Genomic DNA, 17080 nt, shown 5'->3' with positions numbered 1-17080 from the left:
TTAGTAATTGATTTTACTATTCATTTAATTAATTCAGTAGATAACAATTGGCAAATGAGTCCTTTTTTAAATCATAAGATCTTAGTAAACCTAATCATCATATTTACTTCATGAGGGAACAATATTGAAACAAGATTACATGGGCAGAATTATGTCCTAACTTGAAAAATGATATGTAAAATGACACAGATATAAAGACATGAGCCAGATCATTCTCTCCTCTGTTTTTCTCTCTCTGTCTCTCTTTCTGTCTCTCTCTGCTCTCTCTGTCTCTCTCTATCTGTTTCTCTGCCTTTCTCTGTTCTCTCTGCTCTCTCTGTCTCTGTCTCTCTCTGTCTCTGTCTCTCTGCTCTCTGTCTCTCTCTGTCTCTCTCTCTCTCTCTCTCTGTTTGTGTGTGTGTATGTGTGCATGTGTGTGTGTGTGTGTGTGCATGTGTGTGTATTGATAAATTCAGCCAAATCTGGAAACTCTTGGAAGATGTTAATTTAACTCCAGAGTTTATTGTGGATTACCATGGCACATTCCATGCTTCCTAATGAAATTATATACTCCTTGTGCATATGTTTCTTACATACTCAAGAAAATGTTGAAGCTGCTGTAGATAACTGCCGTTTGGTCTTTACAGCAATGTAGGAGACTCTTCCAGGTCCTCGACTCAGTCCAAGAAGCCAATATTTATAATCCCAAAGTTACATTATTGGAATCCCATCAAGTTGATTCCAATCTATCACTTTCAATACAACCTATGGCAAAAATAAAGACACTAAATCATTTTTTTCAATCATTGGGGAGTCAAGGGGCTCTAAGTCCAGCCATGAAAATGGCTTTCTGGAACCCAGAGAGAGCGACCCAGGGCCTCACCAGGTCTTTATTCAGCGGGGGAGTGACTTGAGGGGGATTGATTGAGAATTGTGGGAAGTAGGTGATCATTGTGAACTGAGCTAGGTGGGTGACCTAAATTTACCTCTGCGATATGCAGAGAGGATATGCAGAGAGAGTAATGTGCATTATATAGTATTTAATGTTTTGGTAAGTCTGGTGTTTCAGCTTTGATGTAGTCTTTCAAGCCCCAGGAAGTCATAGACTCTGTTTTAAGGCTCAATCCCAGCTGGCACCGTGGAGCATTAGCTCTACCATCCTATCTTGACCCAGCTCACATCAAAGAGCAACAGGTGTAGGTTACCAGAGAAACACGCACGCCACCTTCAAAGACTATCACCAGCACCTCAGCTAGACCAATACACATTGCTTAAGGCCAATTGAAGGATAAACAGCAGTCCTAGCCAGCTCTGTACAGAGCAATACGAGGAAATAGGGTCAGGGACAGTCAAATGGATAGTTGCTCTTCTTTCAAGGAGAGCTGCTCAGTTGGTCCTCCACACAGCAAGTCTTATTCCAGAGTCTTTTACAATTGCACTGTTTGCTTGGATTTGCTTTCAACTGTGCACCACATCACTAAGTAGGAGATTGGACCTTTATAAGGGTCTTCAGTAACTGGGGATTCCCCCCTAGTAATTCATCTTGGTACTTATTTCCTACCATTCACATATTTGCTCATTCATGTATTTTTTTTTTTTTTATTTATTTATTTATTTATTTATTTATTATTTTGTGTGTGTTTTGCCAGCTCAGCCCACCCTGGCGGCTGGGTTGGCTTGGCATGTGGTGTAGGAGATGGAACCGTAGTCCCTGTACCTTTTCTAAACTTGCCTAAGCAGGGACTTCACACCTATGAGCTATCTCTCCTACCAGGAATTTATTTCTGTTAGATTTTAGACTTTGTAGACAAAAACACAGTAAATATTGAAAGTTTTTCTTTAATTTGTAGTGAGACATCGGACTCAGTAATCCTCCTGTTTTTCAGTCTCCCAAGCACTAGGATTACAGGCACACCACACCGTGCCTAGTCTCAATCGCCTTCTTAGCATGCTCTGGAGGCAGGGCCAACATGGTAAGCTGGAGATGTAACCCCAGTCCCTTTGTCTGCCTAAGAAGGGACTTTAGTCTGCTGAGATATCTGGCTGGCCCAATATTGAAAGTTTTACAGCTTTTTATGCTTTCATATAAAAAATAGATATTTAAAATTCAGTACTTTTTTTTTCCTACTAAGTTCTCATTGTTTAATATAATAAACTCATAAATTTAAAATTAGTAATTCATCAATACAAATACTTCTAAATAATAGATGTGTGTCTTTTACACCCTGAAGCAAGCTTCTTTTATACAATGCTGTCGTAATTCCCCAACAATTCAGCTTTGCATCTTGAAAAAAAAAAAAAAGACAATAGAAAAAGACTGGTTGTGAGCCATTGCAGAAACACAATATAATACAGGGATGAAAGGAAGGTAATTTGTGGTGATGGATTTGGAGAGAAATTCTAGGCCTTGACATAGAAAATTATATAGAAATGGCATGACCCTTCAGGCAAAAAATTAAAACAGGCAAGCCTCACTGTGCACAAAGAATTTGCACATAAATACATATGTCTCCCTTTTTAGTAAGATGAAGGGATACACAGATAGCTATGTACTATATATATATTTACAGACATATTACAGAAGTATGTTTGCTATGTGAACTACGCAGCTCTCCACCTACAAATTAACATCTCTTAGTTTTATCTGTTATTTCAGAGATGCAAATAACTTAGTGATTTTCAGTTTTAAATTAAAGAAATAAATTTGAAGTTGCTCCTCATGAAATAAAAAAAATACAAATGGTACATGAATAGATAGATAGATAGATAGATAGATAGATAGATAGATAGATAGATAGATAGGTAGATAATTGCTGTGATTGTGTAGCTTTGCTCATATTTGTTTTACACAGTGGATTTGTTAGGGAGATGAATTATTTTAAAGATTTTGATCAAAGTTTGATTATGAAGTGTACAAATTCTGAATGTTTGATTGAGGTAGGTTAAAATTCCACATAAGTGAAACACAATTAAATGTACAAATGTGACTAGGGTAAAGAAGCAAAAATAAATAAATAAATAAATAAATAAATAAATAAATAAAAATAAAAATACAGCTGGGAGCAAAGGAGATAACTTGGCAGTCCAGCACCTGCTTGTCAAGCACAAGGACCAAGTTCAACCCCTGGGACTGCATGCCGTGCCAGCCCCAGAACTCTGAGCATATCAGGCTGGCCACCAAAACAGGGTGTGGTGGTGCACGCCTGCAATGGCACTGGGGATGCTGAGACAGGAGTATCACTACAATACAAGCTGTGCAGTGAAACTTTGTACCAAATAAGTAAACAAATAAAATATTTTTAAACATTTAAAAACATGTTTGATTACTGTGAAGAATAGTGACTTTATCTAAATTTAAACAACCATTGCTTCTAAGTATTTTAAAAATTATTATTCCATTCAATATGAAGCACACAGATCATCTCCTCCTAATTTCTTTCTTTCTTTCTTTCTTTCTTTCTTTCTTTCTTTCTTTCTTTCTTTCTTTCTTTCTTTCTTTCTCATTCATTCTTTCTTTCTTTCTATTTAGTGCAGGGTCTTCAGGGTTTCACTACACAGATCAGACTTGTAGTGATCAGCCTGTGTTCAGCCTCCCAAGAGCTGGGATTACAGGTGCGTGCTACCACACCCAGTCTCAATGGCCATCTCAGTGCCCCTCAGAGGCGGGGATTAAACCCCAACCACTGTGCTCTGCCTAAGCAGGTGCTTCTGAGCTATCTGGCCATCCCTACTCCTAATTTCAAAAAGAAAGTAACATTTGCACCTAAGATAAAAGACGCAATAATTTACCTAAAGGTTATGGAAGTGACAGAAAAAATTTGGCATTCACAGGCTTTTGAATTTTCACTCTGGTTCCAATTTGTGTTATAATTTTCTCTATAAGGAAAGATATAGTTGTTGCAATAGAAATTGTATCCATTATTAAAATTAGGAAATTGAAGGCGATGAATTGTATCATGCATTACAAACAACACTTCTAAAGTTCATCTTTTTAGTAAAATAGATGATGATACTGTTTGCAAATCAACATCTCCAAATTGCCCTGTGTATTCTAATTATCCTTTCCATGCTAGATATAAAACTCAATATTAGGATATGTGAATATTTTTAAAAGTGTTTAAATTGTATAACACTGCCCAAAGCTATGCATTTATAAGGTGATTATCAATGTGCAATGCCTTCCTTTAAGTTTAATTTCCCATCCATTGCTTCTTCAAGCAATAGAAATCATGTTAATGTTGTGTCTTAAAAAATGTTACTATAATTTTGCTAATCTGTATTAACATTTAGTAAACATATGTTGATGACTTGTAATCTAGCAATAGCATTCAACATTATATTATATTCTGCTACACTTTATACTGTCATAAGCTTTCAGCTTTCATTTTAATTTTCCTCTTATCAACATGTCATTATTAAATATATCTCCATATTCTTGACTTATATGCACCACTTCTCTTTGGTATCTATCAAATATTTGTATATAATTACCTTTTGTTTTGTCATCTGCTTTTCTAGGCATTTAAAATTTAGCCTTTCTTGTTTAGTGATAATTTGTAAATCATTCATCCATTCATTATTTTAATCAATTATGACCTTCAAATTCATCTAATTTTGCACTTAATTTTTACTATGGAAACATGCAAATTTTGTTCTTGGTGAAATACCAAGTTCCTATTTCCTTACTTGAGTAATAAAATTTAAAGTACATGACTGTGAAATTTTAAATTTATTTCTGGGTTTGAAAAAGGAAGAAAAAACTAAGATGCTATATTACATAAAGTGAAACTTTTAAAGAGAAAACAAAAACCATAATAATATTTCAAATATAATATAATAATAAGAAGTCAAAGTGGCAGGATTTTAGAAATAAAAAAAGACAGAGGCTACTGCTAGGTTTTGAACCTGAGAAATGCCAGTTATCCCTTGTAACAATGCCTGATTTTCTAAAGGGAAATCCCACAAAGTACAAGATAATTTTTGTCATCTTTTGCCTATTGACAAATCTGATAAATGTGTCTGCTTATACTTGTCAAAATTGTATTTTCAATGTGTCTTATCTGAAAAATATGGTATTTTCTTGGTTTGTTTTTCTTCTATGTTGTCCACTTCATAGTCTATATAAATGCATTGATGTGCAATATTCTTCCTATTCATTATAGATATATAATATGTTACATACCTTTTTGCACAACACTGCTAGCCAGACAAGTTTGCATGGTCTCCACTATCACAGAAAGGAACTGCTTTGGAAATGATGGCCCATTTCGCTCAAGGCAGACAATATGCCTGATGTCTACTAGCCAGGTGAGTGCAGTGTTCGCAGCCATGAGGCATCTCATGAGTTAGGGAAGCCTGGCCTTTGTCTACCATCAAGTTTCCTGGAAGCTGCCAGTGGCCTATGAAGGATCACTAGCAACTGAGGCCAAGGCTGAAGTGTGTTCCTGTTCACCTTAGCCTGAGCCAGGGGAGGCCTGGATACACTGGTAATTGGAAGGGCTTCTCTGCTAGAGAATGGAAATTCTCTTTGTCAGGGTACAGAGACTGTTCAATCACAAGGGCACAAAGCTATCATTGTTGGATTGCATAATGCAGGAAAACTACCATTCTTTGCCAGTTTTCTACAAATGAAATTGTGCACACATCCCCTACAGTAGGAAGTCATGTAGAACAGATAGTGACCAGTAATAAATGCTTACTGATGTGAGATACTGGTAGCCAAGAAAGTCATAGCTTTCTCTGGGACACATTATATTAATATAGTGTGTGGGAAGTGTAGACAGTACAGACAGAGAAGACGTTTGTAACTAGAGAAGTACTCCACAAAATATTACTTCATGAGGACTTAAGGAAAGCTAGATTGCTGAGTTTTGCTAATAAACAAGATGTTAAAGAAGATACAATTATAGCAGAAATCTCCAGTTCTTGAAGCTCACTGTTATTAAAACTTACCACTGTCTTATCCAAGCATGCTGGGCTTTTTCTTGTGAGGGATTATGCCAAAGCTTGAATTGATGATGTTAAAATTTAAGATTAGATGATCGCTACTGATCTCTTCTCATAGATTTTGTATCTATCAAGTGTTGGACTTTACCTGCATACTATAAAAATTAATGCTTTAGATATATTTATAATTGGCTGAATTAAATTTTTTTAAAGAAAAGTATCTGAGAATAGTTTCTTGAAAGGAAAGTTTCACCTTCCAGTATACTCTCTCATTAGTTCCTTTCAAAGTATGTTATGAAAGCTGTAATTGATATTTTTGTATAACAAACCCTCACAGGTCATTGTATAACCTATGGTAGGTACAATGAGAGAGGAAGACCTTTTTAACTTTATAAAGAGCTTTATTCTCAGTATAAACTTACTTAGTTAAATGTTGTCCTCTTCTTGTTCTATTAAGTCAAAACACAAATCAGCAATACTCTTTCCAACATTTTAAAATATAATGTTACTTACAAAAGATATTTTGATAAGGCTGGGTATGCATTGTATATGTGCCTCAAATTCAAGTACTTGGCTTTGATTTATATTTTAAGAAAAGAAAATAACACACATTAATAATGTCCTTGTTATTACCATAATATGTTCATTATTGGCCCTGATATTAATGTGCTATTTTGTACTTTTGCTCTATGTTACAGATTGTACTAACCAAGTGCCCAATCATTGACCTGCTTTTATTTAAAAAAAAGTTTGACATAGTATATTTCCATTTTTTTGCTCAGTATCACATATGGAAAAATAATCCAATTACGTGGCCTATCAGATTCTTGGCTTGTTATTACTATTGGATGGCATTTAATAATGAGGAATTAGCATGCTATTCCATTTTTTGGTTTTATGCCATCTAATTTTACAAATTAATTGTTAATTCATGAATTAGTTTATCATAAATTTGACTAAATTATCCAGAGATTTCTTCTAGTTGAAAACTTGTGAAACATGCCTAGCCACAGAGTTGATATTCTTAAAATTTTTTTAAAAATATTACATTATTTAAAGTAGCAAATTATATGACAAACAATTAAAGTGAATGTCATGGAATAATACATACTTTTCAAGGAACATTGAAAATTTCTTAATTTGAAAGTCTCTTATTTTAAGAGTTAGAATAGTTTAAGACTTTGTTTCTACAAATATTCTTGTATCTCCTCATAAAAATGCACTGTTTATTAATTGTAAAGTATAATGTTTATTGCTTGTGTGTTTTGATTGAGAAATTCATTGATATAGTGTATTATTTGTATTAAGAAATCACTTAGGGCCAAGGAGATGGCTCAGTGTTACTTCTCTGGTAAGCAAAAGAGCTTGAGTTCAATCCCCGGTTCCACAAAAAATAAAAAAGAAAAGAAAAGAAATCACTTGACCCAAAGCACCTTTTATATTTGCATAGGGTGTTTCCTTTGTTTGTTACTGTCTTGGAGGTATTTCTGTCATTGTTATATACAAAATTAATCTGTGCTAAAACACAAAATAAGTGATTATTCTAGTGAGAGAATTATTCACAGTCTTAAAAATACTGTATCTTTCACTCTGTATGTCTTTTTTGTTGTTTATTTTATTCATTTTAATGAGAAAAAATATAAAAGTAATGAAACAGTTTGAGAATAGGTTAGTAGGACAGTCACAATAATTAGTACATTGCGTATTGTCTTCATAGTAGTTATTCAGAGGACAAGATGTAGACATGATAACTTGTCTAAACATTATTAGTACAAACCTTTCTTCTCAATGAACTAAGAGAAAGTAGTTTATATCTGTCCTAACTATTGTCACTATGTATATCTTGATCATGAATCTTTCTACATTACTCTTTACTCTACCTCTGTCTGTGAAGGAATTGTCAGTCATTTAAGGATATGTCAAATGCCATTTTCCCCTGGCTGAATCCATTTGTATCCTCAGGAAGAAAAATAAATGTCAATCATCTGCTTATCCATCATGGATTGAAATTTCTCTTGTAGCTCTCATTTCTTTAAACTTCTCTGAAGCTACTTTATAAATACTCTTCTAGCATACCATTCCACAACCTTTCCATAGGCTATATTTTGTACTTTTTTTGACAGGTTCATTACTATAATGTTTAGCTCAGATCAATTTTATCTCAAATCTTTGTTCATGTAATCAAATGTTTTCTCTTAAAGTACTGTTTTCATTCTCTATTTTTTCTGGTACCAGGCATTGAACTCAGGACCTTGTGCTTGCCAGGAAGACACTTAAGCCAATGAGCTATCTCCCGAGCCCTCATGTAGCACTGTTGATATAGGATGAAATAGAACTCCCTGTTTGCTTGATGTCAAATGTGCTGAGTTTGCGGTCTCACAGTATCAAAAACTGAAGTTGCAATCCAAAGAAGTCAGGAAAGTTTTAATGGAAATAAGGGGAAGAAGACTATCTCCTTAATTTTCAGGAGGGTTTCCAAACAGGTGACCACTGAGAGCCTTTGTCAGGAGTAATTTATATAGCAAAGTCATAATGTGGTTACAGTGTGGATCAAACTATGATTAACTTACAATTTTGAGTATAGCCATTTAGCTAATATTGACCCAATGAGGAAATGAGTTATGTAGTACGAGTATATAGTAGGAACAAAGGCATTATTTTGGAGGAATGAATCCAGATGTTCTTCTCAATCACCTGTGTGTCCAATCTTTGTCAGGATTTACTGGGCCAGCGAGTGATAAATACATATATTTTTAAGTTATTGTTTAACCAGTAGGGAGACATACAATACTGACCCTGTGTCTCTTTCTTGAGGTCTGACCTTATTCAGATACAGTTCTAGCTATAATTTTGATGTCCGTTAAAGATGGCACATTAGGAAACACCTGAAGGCAAGCTTATGTAGGGAAAATGCTGGATTTAATTCCCTTTAGATTCAGACAGGCTAAAATTGAATGATATCATCAGGTGGTCTGGAGGAGAAGATCAGTTAATACAGGGTTTGGGGATAGGATTTATAATCTTAAAGAATCTGAATGGAATGTGTGTGGTCAAAGTTTCAAGGGTAGTCAGTACAGGTGTGTATACACTGCTCAAAATTCTATCACCTGTATCATTGTATGTTTGATCCTAAATTCCTTTATAGCCATCTGTTTTGTTTGCTGAAGGCAGCTTGTTTCTTTCAGTAAATTGCCATTGATTGCACAGAGCAGCACGTTTCATTGTGAAGTTCTTTCTCAGGTCAGCCCTGCCAGTCCCATCTTTTTGTTATTATGTACAGAGAGGGTCAGGAAAGTGGGTGGTATTTCTCGTGGCCACTTCAGGCATGACAAATGCAGTGGCATGGGAAGTCTGATTGGGAGAGAAATCCAGGGGAACAAGGATGCATCAAAGAGTGGTCCTCACCAGAATTTGCCTTTTGGTAACCATCTGTACCTGATCATGCAAAAATTATGAGAAAAGTCTGAAAAGCTGTGAACCAAGCAGAAAAAGGAGAATGATACAAATTAAAAGTACAACAGGTAGAAGATGCCATGAGGCTCAGACCAAAATGTTAATCCAAGACTCAGTAGGCACCGTCCCATTTCTAAAGACTTTTCTTTAAGTCTTTTAGTTGCATCCCTTACAATGCCTGAATAGGTGGTGCAAAAGTAACATTCTTCCCAAGGAAGATGCATAACCTACATTTCTTGGTGGTGAGATCTAAACCTTTACAATTTTGAAAGGTCACTGCCACCAGAGAGTCAGTATGGTTTTCTGATGTAAGAATGGAGTCAGCCATTTATCTTGGGCTTTCAGAAAAATCTTGAAAAAGGGAGATATAGGAGGTCAGGGAAGTAAGTAAAGATGCTATGACTGTCCTTGTAGTAGCAGTGGCACTCAAACTGATAAGCAAGGGTATTAGATGTACCAATTTCAGTGATTGGGCATGGGTTTTAATGGTGACAGGCAGGCTCTGTTTCCCCAGGGCAGTGTCTATTTTGGGACATGTCAGTGTGAAATGCAGGTGCTAGTCTAGTTAGTGGGAAGACACAAGTAGGTAGAAATCCCACAGAGGAAGAAAACAGTTTGACTGGTAATCAAAATTAGGTGTGTATGTTAAAGGGGTGCACGATACTTTTATGCTCTCTTTCTAAAATGTCCAGGATGCCTGATAGGGTAACAACTGTCAGGAGATGAAAGGGTCTCTGATGACTCATCCTATTTTGTCTTCCCTTTGTAGAAAGAATCTTTTGGTGTCTATTATGAACCATTGTGAGGGATAATCAAAGGTAGTAAAGAGGAGACACTACAAGCTAAAGGGAATTTGTTGAGTCCATGGACGAAAGGACATGTATGGGACATGATCTCTATTGCAGAACTTTAATTATCTATTGGACAGTGATATAGTCACAACTTTGGGAGAATTAGAAAAGCAGACAATATGAGGAATGGAACATTTTGAGTAAGCAGGTAGCTGGCATGGTTGTATGAGGTCAGTAACAGTGGCATATAGGTACATTAATAGGGCAGTAGATGTCCTAGTACTGCACTGTAGAAAAAATTATGCTGAATTCAGACAGTGGCTTGAAAAGTCAGAGGAGTACCAGTTGTTATGTGGATGTGTGGGAGCTTAGTTGAGTTCTTATATGAAGAAGAATTAGTGAAATAGGACTGGAGGAGTCAGGACACATGTCCAACCTTGGGGTTTGTTGTCTTGTCAGTGAAAAGGAAAATGGCTATGAACATTGCAGTGAGAAATTTTGAGTTGATCCTTCATTTCATATTGAGCGTGGTATGTAATGTTGCCAAGTACCCAGTCATGGGGATGAATGGGAATAGGCTGCTGTACATAGAGAAGTACAAAGCCTGCAAACTCTGTCTAAAGTAAGCTAAGGTAAGATGGAGCAGTCCAGCAATGAAGGGGTTGACTGCAAAGGTTTTAAAGTTAATTAGGATGTACTAGGAAAATCAGCAGGAATGCCACTGTGGGGTGTGGTGAAAAGAAGAAGGGTATTAACTGGGCTGCTGATCATAGAGAAGGAGAAGAAAGGGGCCTAACTAGGGTAAGGGTGAATAGAACAAAAATATTGTTCCATCCCTAAGGCAAAAAAAGGAAATTGAGCTGGAATTCCAGTAGAACTGAGGTTAAAACTGACAGGAGAAGACATTTAAGTATGTTCTGGAAATCTGGTCTCCTGGAGAGAAGTTGGGTAGATTACTTGTGACTTCCATGAGGAGAGGTCAGGTAAATTGTTCACAGGACAGTTTTGTTCCAGAGTGGTCAATCCACTGTGGGTAGTCATGCAGATAACAGCTATTGGAATGCTATAGATGACTGAGAATAGTCCTGTCCACTTGGGCCATAGGGACTAGGGTTTTACATTTTTTAATCAAAACTAATTTGTTATCCATGTAATCCTCATAAGAGTAAATGTCAGGGGTAGGCGGGATAGCTCAGTGGACTAAGCTCCTGCTTAGGCAAACACAGGGTTTGATCCCTGGCACCACATGTCAAGCCATCTCTGTCCCCAGGTGCATGGAGTTGGCCACAGAGACCAGGTTTGGTGGCACACACCTATTATCCTAGCTCTGGGGAGGCTGAAAATTGGAGGATCACTAAAAGATCACAAGTCCAAGCTGCATAAAATGCATTTTTAAAAAAGTGTCAGAAGGCAAAAGATTGGTATCATGTTTTATTCTTCTGAAGTTTGTTGCTTAACTGGAGATAATCTCCAAGGGAGTTGGCTTGCAGGCTGGTGTTCTGGCCTAAGCAGAAAACTGCAGGTGATATAAAAGCTCCATACAACTGTACCCCATAGGCTATCTGAGAGTGGCTCAGATGTGTAGAAAAGCAGTTGGCATAAGGGAAAACCAGTCTTTGTGAAGCTGAAGCGTTAGTCTAGTGAGATGATCCTTAAGAAGGTTATTAGCTCTTTCTACCTTACTAGAATCTTGAAGTCTGTACAGTGTATGTAGATTGCACTGGACCCCAAATGACTTAAAATATTCTTCAGTTAATCAGACTAATAAATTAGTTGTTTCATAATTTGAGTAATAAATTCTAATTCCACTAATAAATATCTGACACAATGGAGGTGGAGTAACCAAACCTTGGAATAATATTGGCTAAAAGGGAGTGAATAATAACTGAGGCCATCTTTGAGCCTGTAGGTAAAGCTTGTGCATGAAAGGGTCCACCTATACAAGGAGGTATCTTAACTTTTGAAATCACAGTATGTGCGTGAAATCAATCTGCCAGTACTGAGTTGGGGAGAAGCCTGATGCTTGGCAAGTAGGAAAGGGAGGGTGTGCATCCCTGAGGTGTACTTGTCTGGCAGACAAAGCATTGGTCAGTGATAGTTTTAAGAAGTTTTCTAAGAGGAAAGGCAAATCAGAGGGTAAATGAATTGTGTCAGGGATGTGTAACCTGTGTGAAAATTATCATGAAAGGACAAGAGAATGGTCTGGCCCTGTGTAGTGGTGAAGAGGAACTTTACCTGACTTAGGAACAATCCATCCTTGGTGGGAAGATCTTGATATTATTGGTGTTCAAAGGGGAATAAACCAGAGTTATGCCAACAAGGGCAAGGTATCAACACTGAAGGGCATGGTAGGGGACACCAGCTACTTCTAACAATTTCATCTGTAAAAGCATTTCTGACATCCATGAGTCCTGAAACTCTCTGGTATCCCCTGCAGTGAGGTATTCCTGCCTATGTTGGCAATAGCACACCCTAAAGAAGGGCTTTAATGAGTGCCACATTAATGATTGAAGACCGTTGAGAGGTGGGAAATCCCCTTTCTAGTTAGATAGCAATGTGATTATGCGATATATGGAATGTATACTTTGAAACTGTATAGATATTAACTTGTCATGCCTTATCTAGTGTGAAGGCATGGGTCAGAATGGTTAGTTTAACCTGCTGAGAAGAGGTAAGTGGAAGAAGGGCTGCAGCTTCTAAAGACAGAATCCTGGGAGACAATTGCATATCCTCCTCTGGCAAGGGAGTTGGGATGGACTTATGTGAACTTCTTTCAATGAACCAGGTGTGATCAGAGTTGGGGAGGAAGAAGGTGAAGAAGTCTGGGAAAGAGAAAATGGCTAAATGAATTAGAGATATACAGTTGTGGCTTTGGCCCTTTAAGAGGAGTTGACTTAATTAAGCAAGAGGTTATATTAAAGTTGGGACCCAAGGAGATAGTAGCCATGGAAGTGTCTATGAAAACTACATGGGACTGAAGAAGACAAGGGGTGCAAAGTGTGACAGGCAGGATGAAGACCGGAGTCCTTGAGCATATGAGACAAGTAAAAGGGTAAGGGGAGCATATTTAGTAATTTTTAGTGCCTCTAAGAATATCAGGGATGCCACACCAGCAGCACAAAGCCTAGTCAGCTAAACTAAGCAGTGGGGTCAGGCTGTTTGGGCAGAAGCAGGATGTGCTCAGTCTTGGGCCCAGTGTCTGAACTCCTGCTACTTACCCACTGTGTTCCATTTTATAAAAATTGAAGTGTTGGGCAGTGTCTTAGGTTCTTTTCTCATTGCTGAGGCAAAATACCTGACACTCAAAGTTAATGGAGCAAAAGATTATTTAGCTCACAGTTTGTAGAGGTTTAAATCCATAATTGGCTTGTGCCAAAGAAGGTTAGCACATGGTAGAGGAGCAACAGTTCATGGTAGAAGATAGAAGAAGCAGCAGGAAACAGGGAGAAAAGCCTCTTTCTGACCTTTATATTGTATCCAGTCTACTGGGATTAGGATGGTGCTAGTATAATTGGTGGACTGAGACTACCTTAATGCCACCTTAATCACCCACCCTTAATCCTTGCACCTTTAATCTCAGTGTTAAACCACAAACAAAACAAACACACACTCTGAATTTAGCCATGACCTCTATGATTATTTGCTCTTATTTCCTAGAGCACTCAGTCACTCTTTACCTCTTTAGTAATGTCTATTTAACTTAAATGTGTATAATACTATGCCCACTATAGAATTCTAAAATACAGAGAATTATTCATAGGGTATTTAAGTTTATTCTTCATTAATTTTCAACTTGACTATTAAAATATTTCTTATTTGTAAAATTTTATTTTGTAATTAGGGAATAATGTAAAATGAATAAACTGGCCTTTCAATCTTTACTATAAACTGCTACAACACTGCAGGTTATGAGCTACATTACACTGATTTACCAAGAAGTATATGGAAACATGTAGACCACTAAATACTACATAATTTTTGTTACTCATATTAGGTCATGATATTGTTTATGAGCAATTAATTCAGGGTTAAATGGAAAATAAAATATTTTATTTTAATAAATAAATCACATTTATTTAATTTTGGTCAAAGTTAGTACTTAGGAAAAATTAAAAATTTTAGCAATGGACCTCATTAATAATCACAAATTGCACTGCTTTGATGACTGAAGTGTATGAAATGTAGTTTGAAATGTTATGAGCATTCATAGTCACTAGAGAATTTTTGCCAGCACTATTTGGAAATATGAAGCTGAAAACAAATGGAATTTACACATGATGGTCTACAAGCCTTATATTTGACATGAAATAGCATTGAATACATTTTCTTCTTCAATAGAAAAAATAATGCACAATTTGATCATTACATTTGGATACTCTATCTAAAGTTGTTTTCTTACCTTTACACTATTTCTTTTCTTTTTTTATATTTAGGACAGGATGTACAGGGTGTACAGAGTCTCACTGCGTAGATCAGACTCCTAGAGATCCTTCTGTTTACAGCCTCGCAAGAGCTGGTATTACAAGCGTGCAACACCATACCCAGTCTCAATTGCTGTCTCAGTGTGCCTCAGGGGCAGGGCCTGTACAGCAGGCTCAGGGATTGAAATCCTGGCTCCTGAACCTGCTTGCAGGTGCTATAATCTGCTAGGCTACTTGGCTGGCCCTTACACTTTGTTTTTGTGGTAAAATCTGATTCAATTCAAATCTCAATTATATTTTCTGATTTTTTAAAAAAGGTTGCTTTTGTTTCCTGCTACTAGGTTTGATTTGTGTTTTTCATCTACTAGGACATTTGAAAAAGTACTAGGGAGTAGAAATACACACATATCTACAGATAAAAGAAAACAAGAAAAACCATGATGGATTTTCTAATATTTTGTAATATGTTTTCCAAGATAGATTTTCTAATGTATTCCCCATTTCAACTAAAATCTGTGTTTGAGAAAATTCATCAAATAAGATAGAGCACTGCTCCAAGATAGAATTATATATTTTTCCAATTCTATATCATATGACAAAAATTGTACACTTAAATTCTCCAGACTACATTACAATTGATATTTCTTATAGAACTATTTAAGGTTTTCAAATGTTATAAATTATAACTTTATAAATGAACTAGCTGAAATTGACAAGTGTGCATGCTGTATGTGTAATCCACACAAGTTCTGCTCGGAACCCACAACTATTATGGACTGTTGGCCTATATCGGGAAACTTTGCTGAATTCAAACACCTATAATATTTGAACTGACAACAAGTATGAAAACGTTTTTTAAAGACTTCTCCAAATACATTTTCTCTAACAGCAATGGAACACCTATCTCTGACAAAGAAAAATTTTAAAAAGAGACATAAAGGACCATTTTGTATTGAAAAAGTATGTATATACAAAATACTTAGGGTAGATATACAGCTACCTTCTATTAGTTCAATGAGAAGAAAGATTTGTACTAATAGTGTTTAGACAAGAGATTATGTCTGCATCTTGTACTGTGAATAACTATTACGAAGACAATATGCAATGTATTAACTATTGTAACTCTCCTACTAACCTATTTTGAAACTGTCTCATTGCTATTTATTTCTTATTAAAATTAATAAAATAATTTTTAAAAGAAATAGTTTACTTCCTAAAAGAATTTCTAGTAAAACTAGCTCAGGCTTTTGATTGGAGTACTAACAAGTTTTTTCTGTCTATTTTTATATATGTATTTGTGAGTTTTTAAAAAGACAATAGAAGTTATGTAACATTGGTGGAGTTTTCCCCCTTGAATCTGTATTGTGCAATATAAGGGAACCATGGTTTACTTGTTTTGCAAATGCTTAACTTTGTACAACTTTTTTAAAGAGTTGCCTGATTTAATGATGGTGTTCTCCTTCTCTTAACTGAGTCAATCATCATCATCTTCTTTTTTTTAAAAAAAAATTTTTTTTACAAATTCTCAATATGCAGTTCAGACTCATAGTGATCCTCCTGCTTTCAGCCTCCCTAGTGCTGGGATTACAGCCATGCACCACTACACCCAGACTCTGGCCAGCCCAGCCTGCCCAGAGGGAAGGGCTGGCATGGCATGTGGTGCCAGGGATTTAACCATGGTCCCTGAGCTTGCCTAAGCTTGCCTAAGCAGATTCTTTAGTCTGCTGAGCTATCTCGCCAGCCACAATTGTGCTCTTCTTAAAGATTGGTAATTCTGAAAGGATAGTTGTGACAATTTTAAACATTCTTCTATTCAATTAAAATTATCACCATGAGAGTTTTTGTTATTGAGTTGCTAATCAGTCACATAAATATTGATGCTCCATTATCTTATTTATTAGTTAGTGTAGTAAAAATATATTACATAAATTTTTAAGCCTTTTAATATATGTTAGTGCTATTAAACAGTTTGGACCTCATGCTTTTTCTTAAACATTATAACAAAAACGATAATGTAATCACTACAACAGAAGTGGTAAGGAAGCAGAAATTTTTGGCATATCATAATATATTCAATTTTCCTAAATATTTTCTCTAGGGAAAGTGGAAATACAACCCTTGACTATCACAAATTGTACAATTGGTCTCCCAGTATTTGGGGAAATTTCAGAGATCATCTCATTCGGAGTACAATAGGTAAGCCATGCTGTGGGAAAGTCATATTTGTGATCATGTTATCTCCTCTGCCAGGTAAATATCACCGTATAAATATAGAGATGTTAGAATAAAGTTTTGGTGAAAATAATATGAATTCTTTCTTAAAACAGGAGTTAGTAAAGTAGGCAAATCAAGTACTTACCTGGGTAAAGTATCTGAAGTGAATAGAAAACAATGCAAAGGATTACATAGTCTTTAAATTTTCTGGTATTTTTTTTTCTCCAGAATATTTAGTGTTTCTGATTTAGCGTTTAAATCTTTCATCCATTTTGA

General features: G+C 36.1%; 1 non-coding gene across 1 annotated transcript; it reads right to left on the bottom strand.

Moving 5' to 3' along the window:
• Nucleotides 1-16684: 16684 nt before the first annotated feature.
• LOC111814665 lies at nt 16685-16848 on the bottom strand. The gene has a single exon (XR_002819586.1). It is a non-coding gene; the product is annotated as a U1 spliceosomal RNA (small nuclear RNA).
• Nucleotides 16849-17080: the final 232 nt, after the last annotated feature.

The sequence above is a fragment of the Octodon degus genome, unplaced genomic scaffold (genome assembly GCF_000260255.1).
Source record: "Octodon degus isolate 3935 unplaced genomic scaffold, OctDeg1.0 scaffold00401, whole genome shotgun sequence".
NCBI classification, from domain to species: Eukaryota; Metazoa; Chordata; class Mammalia; order Rodentia; family Octodontidae; genus Octodon; species Octodon degus.
This window is presented reverse-complemented; position numbering and strand designations above follow the sequence as displayed.